Source organism: Dipodomys merriami, unplaced genomic scaffold (genome assembly GCF_024711535.1).
Source record: "Dipodomys merriami isolate MVZ:Mamm:240054 unplaced genomic scaffold, mDipMer1.0.p SCAF_12, whole genome shotgun sequence".
Taxonomy (NCBI): domain Eukaryota; kingdom Metazoa; phylum Chordata; class Mammalia; order Rodentia; family Heteromyidae; genus Dipodomys; species Dipodomys merriami.
This window is the reverse complement of record NW_027202493.1, coordinates 1,372,087-1,384,453: the sequence shown is the minus strand read 5'-3', so window position 1 is coordinate 1,384,453 and position 12,367 is coordinate 1,372,087. Positions and strand designations below refer to the sequence as shown.

The window sequence follows — 12,367 nt, the reverse complement described above, 5'->3', positions numbered from 1 at the left end:
AAATAGATATCTTGATTCTTATTTGCTTATTTTGTTCTGATAATTTGGGAAAGGGCTCAATAAAAATACAAATACAACTTGTAAAACCTTGATTCCTGGTAAATTCACATATTCTATTAATATAAATAGGATAGATTATCTTAAATATTTTCCATGCTTAACTTATAGCTGCATATTTCTATTCTCATACCAGCCATACTAGAAACCCATAAGCATTTGTTAGATATTACCTTCCAAGAATGGGATTAGCTAAAAATAACATAAATACAGTTTATAACATTTCTTTGAAAATTACTTCTTCATCCCAAGAGGAAGGCTGACACTTAACTACATCAAGAACTGGTTTCTGGGTTGGAAAGGTAGCTCAGTGGTAGGGTGCTTGCCTTGCATGCATGAGGCCCTTGGGTTCAATTCCTCAGCACCACATAAGCAGAAAAAGCCGGAAGTGGCACTGTGGCTCAAGTGGTAGAGCACTAGCCTTGAGCTGAAGAGCTGAGGGACAGCACCCAAGCCCAGAGTTCAGACCCCACAACCAACAACCAACCAAAAAAGAAAAGAAAAAAAAAAAAAAAAAAGAACTGGTTTCCTAGGCTGGTTTTTCCATTTCTGACTGACAGTGAGGCAGAGTGGCTTTGATGTAAACATTAAGACCTGTTGTTTTTTTTTTAAATAACTAGAAAGCAAACAGATATAAGCTGCTTTTTCATGGTATTTAATGTAAGTTCAAAAAAGAAAATACAGGGGCTGGGAAGGTGGCTCAGTGGTAGAGCGCTTGCCTTGCATGCATGAGGCCCTGGGTTCCATTCCTCAGCACCACATAAGCAAAAAGAAAAAAGCCGGATGTGGCACTATAGCTCTAGTGGTAGAGTGCTAGCCTTGAGCTGAAGAGCTGAGGGACAGCGCCCAGGCCCAGAGTTCAGGCCCCATGACCGGACCCCCCCCCCCAAAAAAAAAAAAGAAAATACAAAATCATTTATCACTATCTACTTAATAACCTATATGGGAATTTCTCTGCCTAGGGGAGATACAAATCACTATATTTAGTGTTACTTCATTCAGTCTAAATCACTTCCTTCAGTATTTCTTGGGAGGCAGGCCTGCTAGCAGCAGATTTTCTGTTCTTATTTAGTTGGAAAGGATCTTATTTTGTCTCCATCACTTCTTATTATATCATTGTGGCATGGGGATTGAACTCAAAGCTTTGTGCTTGCTAGGCAGGTGCTCTACTCCTTGAGTTATGACTCCAGTACTTTTTGCTATGGTTATTTTTGAGAGAAGGCCTCGCTTTTTTTCCTGGGCTGGGCTAGACCATAATTTTCATAATTATATTTCTAATTGTAGCCAAGATAACAGGCACCTGCCACATTGCCCAGATTTTTCTGTTGAGATGGGATCCTATGAAATTTGCTTAGGCTTACCTTGAACCTCAATTGTCCACATAACTGTGATTACAGATATGAGCCACTGGTACCTGACCTGCCTCCATCACTTCTGAAAAGAAAGCTTTGCTGGCTATGGGATTCTTACAACTCTTTTACTAGGTCATATTATTTCTTGTCTTCTGGTCTGTTTCTGAGCACATAATAGGGGATAGCCTTCTTGGAGTTCCACTATATGAAGAAAGTTCATGATTTGTAATATACGTTGTCCCACTCTGAAGGCAGCCTTTTTCTTCCATTATTTCCTTGATGCACAGAAGTTTTTAACTCAGATGTAGCCCAGTATTTATCTTTTGTTATATTCTAGGCTTTTTGGTGTCACTCTTCTATCTGGTTGTTTATATCTCTTTATAAATAATCTCTATTTAATAAATAATTGCCACAGTATCTTCTTTTAAGTATGGTTTTCTTGATAATGGCTAACTTGAAGTCCTTGTCTAAAAAATTAGTATTTGGACCCTCTCAGTCTCTATTGACTCCTTTCTTTTCCTTTTTCCTTTCCTTTTTTCTTTCTTTTCCTTTTCTTTCCTCCCTTCCTCCCTCCCTTTTTTTCCTTCCTTTCTCTCCCTTCCTATTTCTATTTCATTTTCTCTCATTCTTTTTCTTTAGTCCTAGAGATTAAATTCAGGGCCTCCTGATTGTTAGGTAAGCACTCCACCACTTGAGTCCCCCAACCCCTGCATCTATCCTGTAACTCTGGTTACTAAGACCTTCAATACCCAGAATCCTGCTATTCTTATTTGAGTTTTTGTATTTGGTGGAACTAATTCCGTGAAGCCTACCTTCCTGACAGTGTAGTCATTGCTATTCCTGCTCAGATTTTGTCCTTTGTTTTCATATTTCAGTTTGGCTTACCATGAGACTGCATAAGCTACTTATTACTCAAAGTTTTCTTAGTTTCCTTAGCCAGTTCCCAACCTTTCCTTTAGTGTGTGTGGCTTGCAGATGGCACTCATGTGTAGACCTTTTGGGAACTAGAATTATTCTATATTTTGTCTGAAGTAATGGCCATAAAAGCCTGTGAATGTGTCAGCCAGACAACTGGTGGCTCACCCCTGTAATTCTAGCTACCCAGGAAGCTAATATCTGAGAATCAAGGTTCAAAGCTAGCCTGTGCAGAAGAGTCTCTGAAATTCTTATTTATAGTTAACCACTAAAAAGCCTGAAGTAGATGTGTGGCTCAAAAGGTAGAGCTCATGCTTCAGAACTGGCATGCCTACAAGCACGCAGGCACGCATACGCGCACACCCACACACGCACGCGCACGCGCGCGCGCGCGCGCGCACACACACACACACACACACACACACCCCTCTGCGTGTATAAAAGCTCAGAGATACACACTAGAAAAAATGAATGTGCTGTAGTAAATTAAAAAGAAAATGTGACCAGTACTTATCTTTAGGACAAGACTTTTACAGCTGTCTACTCTTAAACTGTTGGACCCACTTTGACCATTGAATTCCTAGAAGTTGATGACTTAATATTTTAGCGTGAAGATAGAAAACAAGACCCTTTCAGATCACAATAAAGTCAAACTTTTAAAAACATCATCCTAGTACTTACTACTGAATATGATGTCAAGCTCTTATACCTGGTCAAGACAAGTTAGTTAATTGCTACTGACAAGCCTAGCAGAGCCTGAAGACATTACAACTTACAGAAGAAAGAAAACCTAACCAAATGTAAACAATAGTAGAGATGGCCAAAATTAGGCCTGACAGAAAGAGGTGAGTGGCCGGATGCTCTCCCTTCTAAGTCCCCAGGGGTGCTCCACTCTGACCAGAAGACTAGGGCAGAAAAATGACAACACATCCCAACAATTCTCTTTTCCAGTTCCAGCTGCCACTTTAATTTCAAGTCAAGTCTACAGCAATTACTCTTTTGTAAAACCCCTTTTAGCAAAGGGTTGTAACTCCTAACCTCCCACTATGTTAACTATGCTCTTAGTTTTCAGAAAAAAGATTAAAAAAACAAAGACAAATGAACAAAGGAATAAACAAGAAGAAATAAGATTGGTCCGGATCTTTAGAGATTCACTCATTTCCTTCCTACAAATGTCACATATGTGTGCATGCAAGTGTGTGCAATCAGACACAGACACAGACACAGACACACACGAATGAATGGTCAGAAGAAAATTTTAAGAACCAGCTCTGGGTTCCAGAAATCACTTGCTTATGAAAAACAAAGTTCAAACCATAAGCCAGGCCAACATATGGATAGATTTCTGTCAGTTTCTATAGACACTTTGGCACTTTAGCCCAATTGAAAGTATATTAAGTTCAGTCTCTATCTAAGGCTCTGTGTCCAAAACAACCTGGTAATAGCCTCTACTTCATTCTACTTCATGCCCAGGCTCAGGGGCAGACTCGAGAGTGAGACCCTTAAGATAACCCATCAAACATGCTTTTCTTATTTGTCACTGCACAAAGTAAGTTGGAGGGAGACTACTTGGAGGGGGACTACTGTTTTTGCTTAAGATGTTATTAAATCACCAGAAGACTATACCACTACCCTCACATAACCTGATCAAAGCCATATGCCACAGGGATATCCTAGTGGCATTTGAAAGAAATAACTTGACAGTCAGGACTCTCTTTAGAGGGCTCCCATTTTCAGTAAATACAAGGATTGTGTCCTGTACAAGGATCTATGCTTTGGTGACTTGTTCCTTCCCGTCATCCTCATCCCTATCCCTCAAGATATTTCCTTAGTTCTATTGCATATGGCTCAACCACACATTACTTTGCACTTAAGATGCTGAACTATGGTCTCTTCCCAAGTTCAAATGGGTAACTTAACCCTGGAAGTACTATTTTAATTTGCTTTAAAAATATGTTGGATCGAGGCTGGGAAGGTGGCTCAGTGGTAGAGCGCTTGCTCGATTCCCCAGCACCACATAAGCAAAAAGAAAAAAGCCGGAAGTGGCGCTGTGGCTCAAGTGGTAGAGCGCTAGCCTTGAGCTGAAGAGCTGAGGGACAGCGCCCAGGCCCAGAGTTCAGGCCCCATGACCGGACACCCCCCCCCAAAAAAATGTTGGATCCCAAATGCCTTTCTTTGCTCTCCAAATGCTATTCTACTCAATCTGACACCCTGGTCACTTTGAGATCAGTCTTAAATTCATTTAAGATCCAGAGTAGCAGTGAGCTTAGACCCGTACAGCCACTTTTAAGTACTACAGAATTAACCTTTATCAATCATCAATGCCACACATCAGTTTGTGTGGGTCTCTTTCCAAGAGATAACACCTCAATTTTTTTATTATAAAAACAGTATGTGCTGATATAAAAATTTGTAAATGCAGAAGGAAAAGACAAACAAGGAAAAATGATACTTGCCTACTATTACAAATTCATCTGGCCAGACATTACTTATATGACCCACTCCTTTTGCCCCCAAGCTACCACCAGTTTAAAAGTCTCCTAGAGGCTTCTACTCCTTTTTTTTTTTTTTTTTTTTGGTTGGTCGTGAACTCTGGGCCTGGGTGCTGTCCCTCAGCTCTTCAGCTCAAGGCGAGCGCTCTACCACTTGAGCTACAGCACCACTTCCGGTTTTCTGGTGGTTTATTGGAGATAGGAGTCTCATGGTCTCTCCTGCCCGGGCTGGCTTTGAACCGAGATCCTCAGATCTCAGCCTCCTGAGTAGCTAGGATTACAGGCGTGATCCACCAGTGCCGGGCGAGGCTTCTACTCCTTCTATTCAGTAGGCCACATTTTTCTTTCAGAAACATATATGTGCTTTCCCCTCCCTCCCTTCAACAATAGGGCTATAAATACATAATATTTAGGAACCTGCTAGTTTTACTCAATGTACATCTGTTATTTCAGATAGGCTGTCTAATGTTGCATTATTAGTGAACACAATACATCATTTAACTATACATTATTATACATATACTATAATTATATAATTAGGTAATTTTTGCATAGTCTATTTCCCCAGACATTTTCTTCACATTTTTTTCTACTAAAGAATTATGAGACAAAGTTTTAGACAAACTATTTAGCTACTTTCCTTTTTAATGGTACAAGTGTGAACAATCAATAAACTGATTTTAGTTTTCCAAGGAAGAAATATCAAGAACAAATGGCTATTCTATTATTTCTCTACACAGAAATGAAAATAGCCTTTGGGGATGGGACTAGCCAGAGGCCCTTCCACTGAGCTACATTCCCTAGTGCTGACCATGGCCTTTTGACTGCTAGCATTAAGAATTTGATTAAATGTACATTTGGAATTTTTCCCTATTCAATATTTTGTCATTGCAGTTTCACAGGTTAGGTTTTAAATAAATTATTTCTATTCAGGAACTAATTCACTGTTTAAAAATTCAGCCCTGGCTGTGTGCCAATGTCTCACACCTGTAATCCTACCTACTCAGGAGGCTGAGATCTAAGGATGCAGTTGAAAGCTACACCAGGCATAAAAAGTCTGTGAGACTCTTATCTCCAATTAACCACCAGAAAGTTGGAAGTGAAGCTGTGGCTCAACTGATAGAGCATCAGCCTTGCATGAAAAAGCTAAGGGACAGTACACTGGTCCTGAGTTCAAGCCCCATACACAAACAAAAAAATCTGCTGGACTGGTGAGAATACATATAGTGTGCAACCATTATGCTCCCACAGTGCTATATATTCTGAAAGATGTAGATTTGTATAAAGTACAACTCCATGCAGTTTGATGTCTGAAAGGTCAGTTTCCTCAAATATAAGATCCAAGGACTGAATATTACCATCATAAATGTACTTGCTACTTTGACTTGTCCCCTTACAAGGCAAAGCAGAATTTATGCCAAACTGTCTGCACCTGTCTTTTCTCACTTTAGGGACTTTTTCATACTCTGACAACATATGATTAACTAAGCCTATAGACGACAAAGATTCTACCTATGCAATTTTCAAATGTTAAATTAAGAGGGCCACAGTTCTTTGGCTAAGGGAGGACATGTTTTTTTTTTGGACATAGCAGTGTGTTAACTTGTATGATACTTTTTAAATAGTGCTGGCAAAAATTTGTCCTCAGATAACCCTTTTTCTGTGTATCACAAAAAGCTTTTATTATATTAAATGCTATACAAATAGACACAATCTCAGTGGTTTTGTTTCAATCCAAGGTAATTCGTCACAAAAAAGCCAAGAAGAATAAATAAAAGGGTAAATATATCACTAAATTATGATGCATTTACATGATGTGCAAAAGACCAGTATTGTTAGGGAGATGAGGAGATAAGTTTAGGAGTCACTGTTTTCATGGGAAGAGTAAGAATTGCCACCTGCCTGAGTGTCTAGATAACTCACAACATGGGAAAGAGATTCCTGCTGGTCTTGGACATAAAAGGAATAAATCTACGTTTTTTGTACTAGTTGCCTCTGATGTGACTCATTGGCTATTTGCTATAGAAATGGATATTGACATTGCTGCCCTTCCAGCAGAGATGCCATGAACAAACAATACATTATACATTTAGGGTTTTTGTTGTTGTTGTTGCTCCTACTTCTAGAGTGTCAGATGGCAAAGTTGATGAATGGTCCTTGAAGGTACACTAAATCACCTCACCCACTAATTCTTCTCCTCCAGAGGAAGTGACAGATTTGGTGAGGTGGGGAGAGTCATACTACCTCCTCAGGCTACTCTCTTCTGAAATGCCCTTCATGACTGTGTCAGAAATCTGTGACCTAAAATGATAGCAGGCTAACGTCAAGGGTCAAGGGATAGGCTATTTTGATTATTTTCCAGATCTGCCCAAATTTCCCTTCTGGTGGTTATGATAAAGCTCAATGGGTGGGGAGAGTCTATACTACAACCCTGTTAAGACAGAGTAAGCTATATTTGAGAGTGAAATACTACTATTCCCACACTATCTCACTGGATCCTAATTTTAAATGGTAATGTCAGGGTTGAGGATGTGGCTCAGTGGTAGTGTACTTGCCTAGAATGTATGAGGCCCTGGGTTCCAATTCCAACATTGCTGGAAATTTAAAAAAAAAAAAAAAGAAAGAAAGAAAAGAAAAGCAGGTATTAATCTTAAATTGCTGAATTCAGGAAAATAATTGCAAAATGTTCTTGGCTATTAATTTCTAAGTGACAAAAAGAAATCCAGAGCAAAGTGAGCGCTAGAGGGGATTTTAAGAGGTCATTTATCTCCTGGCTTCAGTGATAATATTGAAAACATTTCAAATAAACATAAACTCAGGTTTAGATAATTCCAGGGAAAACTCCACATTTAACAGAATCCAAACCCCCATTTTTAATATTTTATTTATTTGAATTTTTTGTATTGGTACTGGATTCAAACTCGGGACTTTAAACTTTTGGCCATGCTAGCACTCTACCAACTTGAGCCACACCTCCACTTCTGGCTTTTATTTTGCTGGTTAATGGCTCAAGTAGAACACCAGCCTCAAGTGAAAAAGCCAAGTAAAAGCACGAGGCATAGTGGAGCTGTGGCTCAAAGTGGTAGAGTGCTAGCCTTGAGCCAAAGAACTCATGGACAGCATCCAGGTCCTGAGTTCAAGCCCCACGACTAACAAAAAATACCACTGCAAAAAAGCATGAGGCAAGCTCTAATACCACTGCAAAAAAGCATGAGTTCAAGCCCTACTACCAGCAAAGGAAAAAAATAAAAGTCTGACCTGGCTAGCTTTGATCTTTGATAATCAGATCTCAGCATCCTGAGTAGCTAGAATTCCACCAGTGCTGGGCCAAATCCACTTTTTATAGTGTCCCTTTTCCTATCTCATCTATTGATCAGAATCACTTTGAAAACTGTTAAGAACATACTCTTCTGTCCCCTCCCCATTTCTGAATCAAAGGTTTGGGGTGGACCTGGGAACCTGTATTTCTCCCAAGTTCCCAGTCAGTGTGAATGCTGAGGGTGTAGGGTCATACCAATGGTGCCACTGTCCTGACCTGACTCTCTTGTTCTTCCGGGAAGCAGACAATGGCTAGTCATCATCAGTGCACTAAGGGCCAGACACTTGAATAACAATTCAAGGTCCCTCAGTCATCTTTTTTCTCTTCTCTAGGCTAATAGAAGTTCTCTAACCTCTTATTATCGGAATCGTTTTCTAACCCTTTAATCATATTTTGAGGTTCTTTATTGAGGCCTCTCCAAGATTCTTTTAGTTGTAGAGTCAACTGGCTGTGGCTAGTACAGAGAAAAGAGTGATTCACAAATTCATATGATATGCTCCTATATATTAATCTCCAATAGCTACACTCGCCTTACTAGCCCGTCTGAATCCTGTCTTCTGACTCCTTTATGAGCTGCAATAATGCTTTGGAGATCTTCATAAATCTATCTTCTGAGAAGGTCAAAGCTCTTGTTGAACTAATCTAACAATTGACTTGACATTCTAGACCAATTCAGGGCAAGGTAACAACAAGCTCAACCACAAATCAGTTCAAGAGAAAAGAGGGGATCTGCAACAGAAACCCAGATTTACAACTTAGTATCATTTCATAGAGAAAGCTACCTCTTTATTTTGAAGGTTTGACCTGAAGTTCAGCCCATCACATGACAAGAGTTTCAGGTACAAATGAAACTTATGAACTTCCCAGCGGGACAGTGACACGAATCGAAGGTGGTGGACAAGGCTGGAGGTCGGATTCCTCTGGGGAAGCAGCCTCATATCCAATCTGTCCCAATCCTACCTGCCCCAAACCTAGACGAACAGAAAGCTCAACTCATTTCACTCTCTCATTTCCTTTTCTCTTTTTTCATGTTCTTTGTCAGTGTAGTTCCAGTGAGTTGGGAGCCACTTTCTGGATGCTGCTGAGATTGAGAATGTGAATTGTGAGTGGAAACTATGTTCTCTTTGTGTACTATATGTGCTTGGGGATGTCTGATACATTCTATGATAACATGATTCCAGTGCTTCCTGAGAAATCTGTATTCTTGGGGGTGGGGGGGACACATATTTATATATGCAATAGGCAAGGGTGAAGGCTATTCTGCCCACAATGGAACCTGAATGTCATACAGCCTCTTCTAGCCAAATTGTTTTCTGAAAGAGAATATTATAGGGATGTGATCACTGAGCATTCAGTTCCAAACCAGAAAGCAATCTGTTATATAACGTTGTTCCTATATAGTCACATAGACAAGTTGCCTATTAAAACCTTGACCTGAGCTGGCCCCATTGGCTCACGCCTGTAATCCTAGCTACTCAGGAGGCTGAGATCTGAGGATCGGTTCAAAGCCAGCCCGGGCAGGAAAGACCCTGAGACTCCTATCTCCAATAAACCACCAGAAAACCGGAAGTGGCACTGTAGCCCAAGTGGTAGTATGCTTACCTTGAGTGAAGAGCTGAGGGGCAGCGCCCAGGCCCAGAGTTCAAGCCCCACTACCAACTAAAACAAAACAAAAAAACCTCGACCTGGGGGCTAGGGTGTGGCTTACTGGTATAGTGCTTGCCAGGCATGCTTGAGGGCCAGGTTTCGACCCCTAACAAAGCAGAAAAAAAAACCCCAAAACAAAACAAAACAAAACAAAAATCTACTTGTGGATAAAGAGGACTCAGATTAAAATTCTGCTTTTCCAAAAAAATTTTCAAAGCTGCAGAATAGAGTAATTACAGTAAAGCAAACCTATAGTTATCTGCAGTTATTCTGTTGAAGTCCCTGGGTCTTGGCATTTAGAGAGTAAAACTAGGGTCACAGGAAGGCAGCCAGTGAAAGCAGTAACCAAAGACCATAAGGACAGAGGTATACAATGACCTGCAGTAGGGGCACAGTACTGCCAGTACAGCAGTACACAGCACCTGGGTAGAAGTTGGAGGTTCTGGAGCCCTCCCTACAGGTTTCAAGTCTGGCCTTATTTCTTGGCATCTGGACTCTCCATTTGTGGCTGTGCTGATTGAGCTCCCTGTGATTGTCACATTCAAGGTCACAAGTTGAGAGCTTCCACCCACAAGGGAGCGGTGACAAAGATCACTTCATGGAGTAACCAGCTAAGAAGTACCAAAGGGAGTCATGGAACCAGCGAACACTGCAATCCAACACTGCCATTAAAATGATCTCCTCTTTCTCTCTCCTGGATCTCACTCAAACAGCACAAAAATTGTTAAAAATACTCAGAATGTGTTTATGCAAGTTTTAGCAAATGGTCCTAAAACACATGCTTCCTAATAGTAGAGAAGCCTACAGAAATGTATGTTAACTTAAAACAGGGGCAAATTCTAATCACCTTTTTTTCTTGGCCGAACTAAAAACTACAATCAATCAAAAGAATTTTAGCTTAAAAATAAAATAGAAAAAAAAATAGGAAAAAAAAAAAGAGCATACAACTACAGTACACTGTGAAAATACTCCACTAAGATTCTGACAGCATCTCATTAGCAACTAAAAGAACAAAGACGGCTTGGTTCTTTGGATAAAGTATATTTTATGAAACACCTATTAGAACCTAGTTCCTTTTCCTGCAGAAAATGACATTTGAGACTTTTCCATTATAATTAATCTGGACTAAAGATTTCAGCTCAATAAAAAAAAACCAAGCTTTAAAAAAAAGTTTCTTTCTAAAAATAGCCTAGGAATTCAGTTCTATTTTCTTTTCTTACATTCTTCTCCTACTAAATGTACCAAAGAAGCATTTCTTTTCATTGTTGACAACTTACGTCATTTGTATTTAAAATGAGACAATACATAAAAATAACAAAGAAGTCTTTAAATAAAGTTTTGCAAAATGAGAAAATGATCTTGTTAAAAATTTTTCATTAAAATCAATATTCCTGAAGCTGATATACTTTATATGCTAACTTTTTTTTGGTTCTGTATTGTAAGCAAGCTGATACCAATTTAATTTAAAATATTCTATATGAAAATCTTTAGTTTTCTTCAGTCCAAACTAAAACTTCTTAGATTAAGAGTAGTTAATAGAGACTTTCATAGCTTTTGGGCAATAATTCAACTCATCAGGAGACCCTTTAAGTTAACTCTCTAAAAATTTTCTCCAAAATTAATTTCTGTAAAATGTTTATCAGAGTATTTGGGACTATTTTTAGACATGGAATCCTCTTCATTAAGGCTGTCCATCTATACATTTAGCATTCCATGCTCGACAGACAATAACACTCTGTACCCCTTCGGTTATCAGAGAAAATAGCGCACAATGTTTACAGGAACCATTCTATTTCTCAAATATTTTAATAGATAAAATAAGTATTAAGCTACAGATTATTTCTGCAAAATAAAAATAAGAAAGAATCAAATACATTCTCTGGGTAAAGCTGAGTAAGACAGGATTCTTGCAGGCATACATATACATAAAAAAAATCTTGTGCCGCATTCTGAGATGGCCCTAAAACACCAACTGTGAAGTCTCCAGTTTTCCCAAGAGCTATAGGAGAGGCCCATTAGGAAGTTTACAGTTCAAAGATACAGAAGTCTTAAAAATTCCCCCAATACTTACAAGTAGCTTTAAAGGGAATGTGAACCACAATTCTTCAGAAGTCTGCTCTCCCAATCACAAGCACAATTTGAAGTCTAAAATAGATAACCTATCACATCAGGCCCAGAAGTCACATTTCAGCTTACTAACTTCTACTTGGGTAACAGTTTTACAACTCATAGAACAAACCCTGGCTAAAATTAACTGCAGCCAAGCAGCAGGCAGGAACACGCTGGTTTGTATCATGTGTGCCGGGATTTATTCACTAGGACAACATGGTGTCCTCTTAATGGGAAATTTGGCCAAGGGGCGTGCCCTGGTGAACAATACATAACATCATGATTATGCTGATTACTGAAGTCAGTCCAATAATACTAACTTCTTTTAAGTTGGTTTTGCAAGTACTGACAAAGAGAAAGAGCTTTCTCACAGCAGGCAATCACTTGCTTTTTAAGCACATTCAAATCAGACCAACTTTGGCAACAAGGTGGCAGTACTGCTTGCTCTTCATAAGGAAAAGCAAAGCAAAGGGACA

The 12,367-nt window shown here is 39.4% G+C and overlaps 1 protein-coding gene across 4 annotated transcripts in view; it reads right to left on the bottom strand.

Annotated features, from left to right (window-relative positions):
• The window catches only part of Slc20a2 (solute carrier family 20 member 2), a 98,908-nt gene that overhangs the window by 50,050 nt on the left and 36,491 nt on the right, over positions 1–12,367 (bottom strand). The window contains exon 1 of one of the 4 annotated variants that reach the window (XM_070016067.1): positions 11,854–12,089. The exons of the other annotated variants lie outside the window; for them this stretch is intronic. The gene's annotated coding sequence lies outside the window, so the exon portion shown is untranslated. Of the gene's footprint in view, positions 1–11,853; positions 12,090–12,367 lie in introns of those variants that run through there. 4 annotated transcript variants of the gene reach the window in all.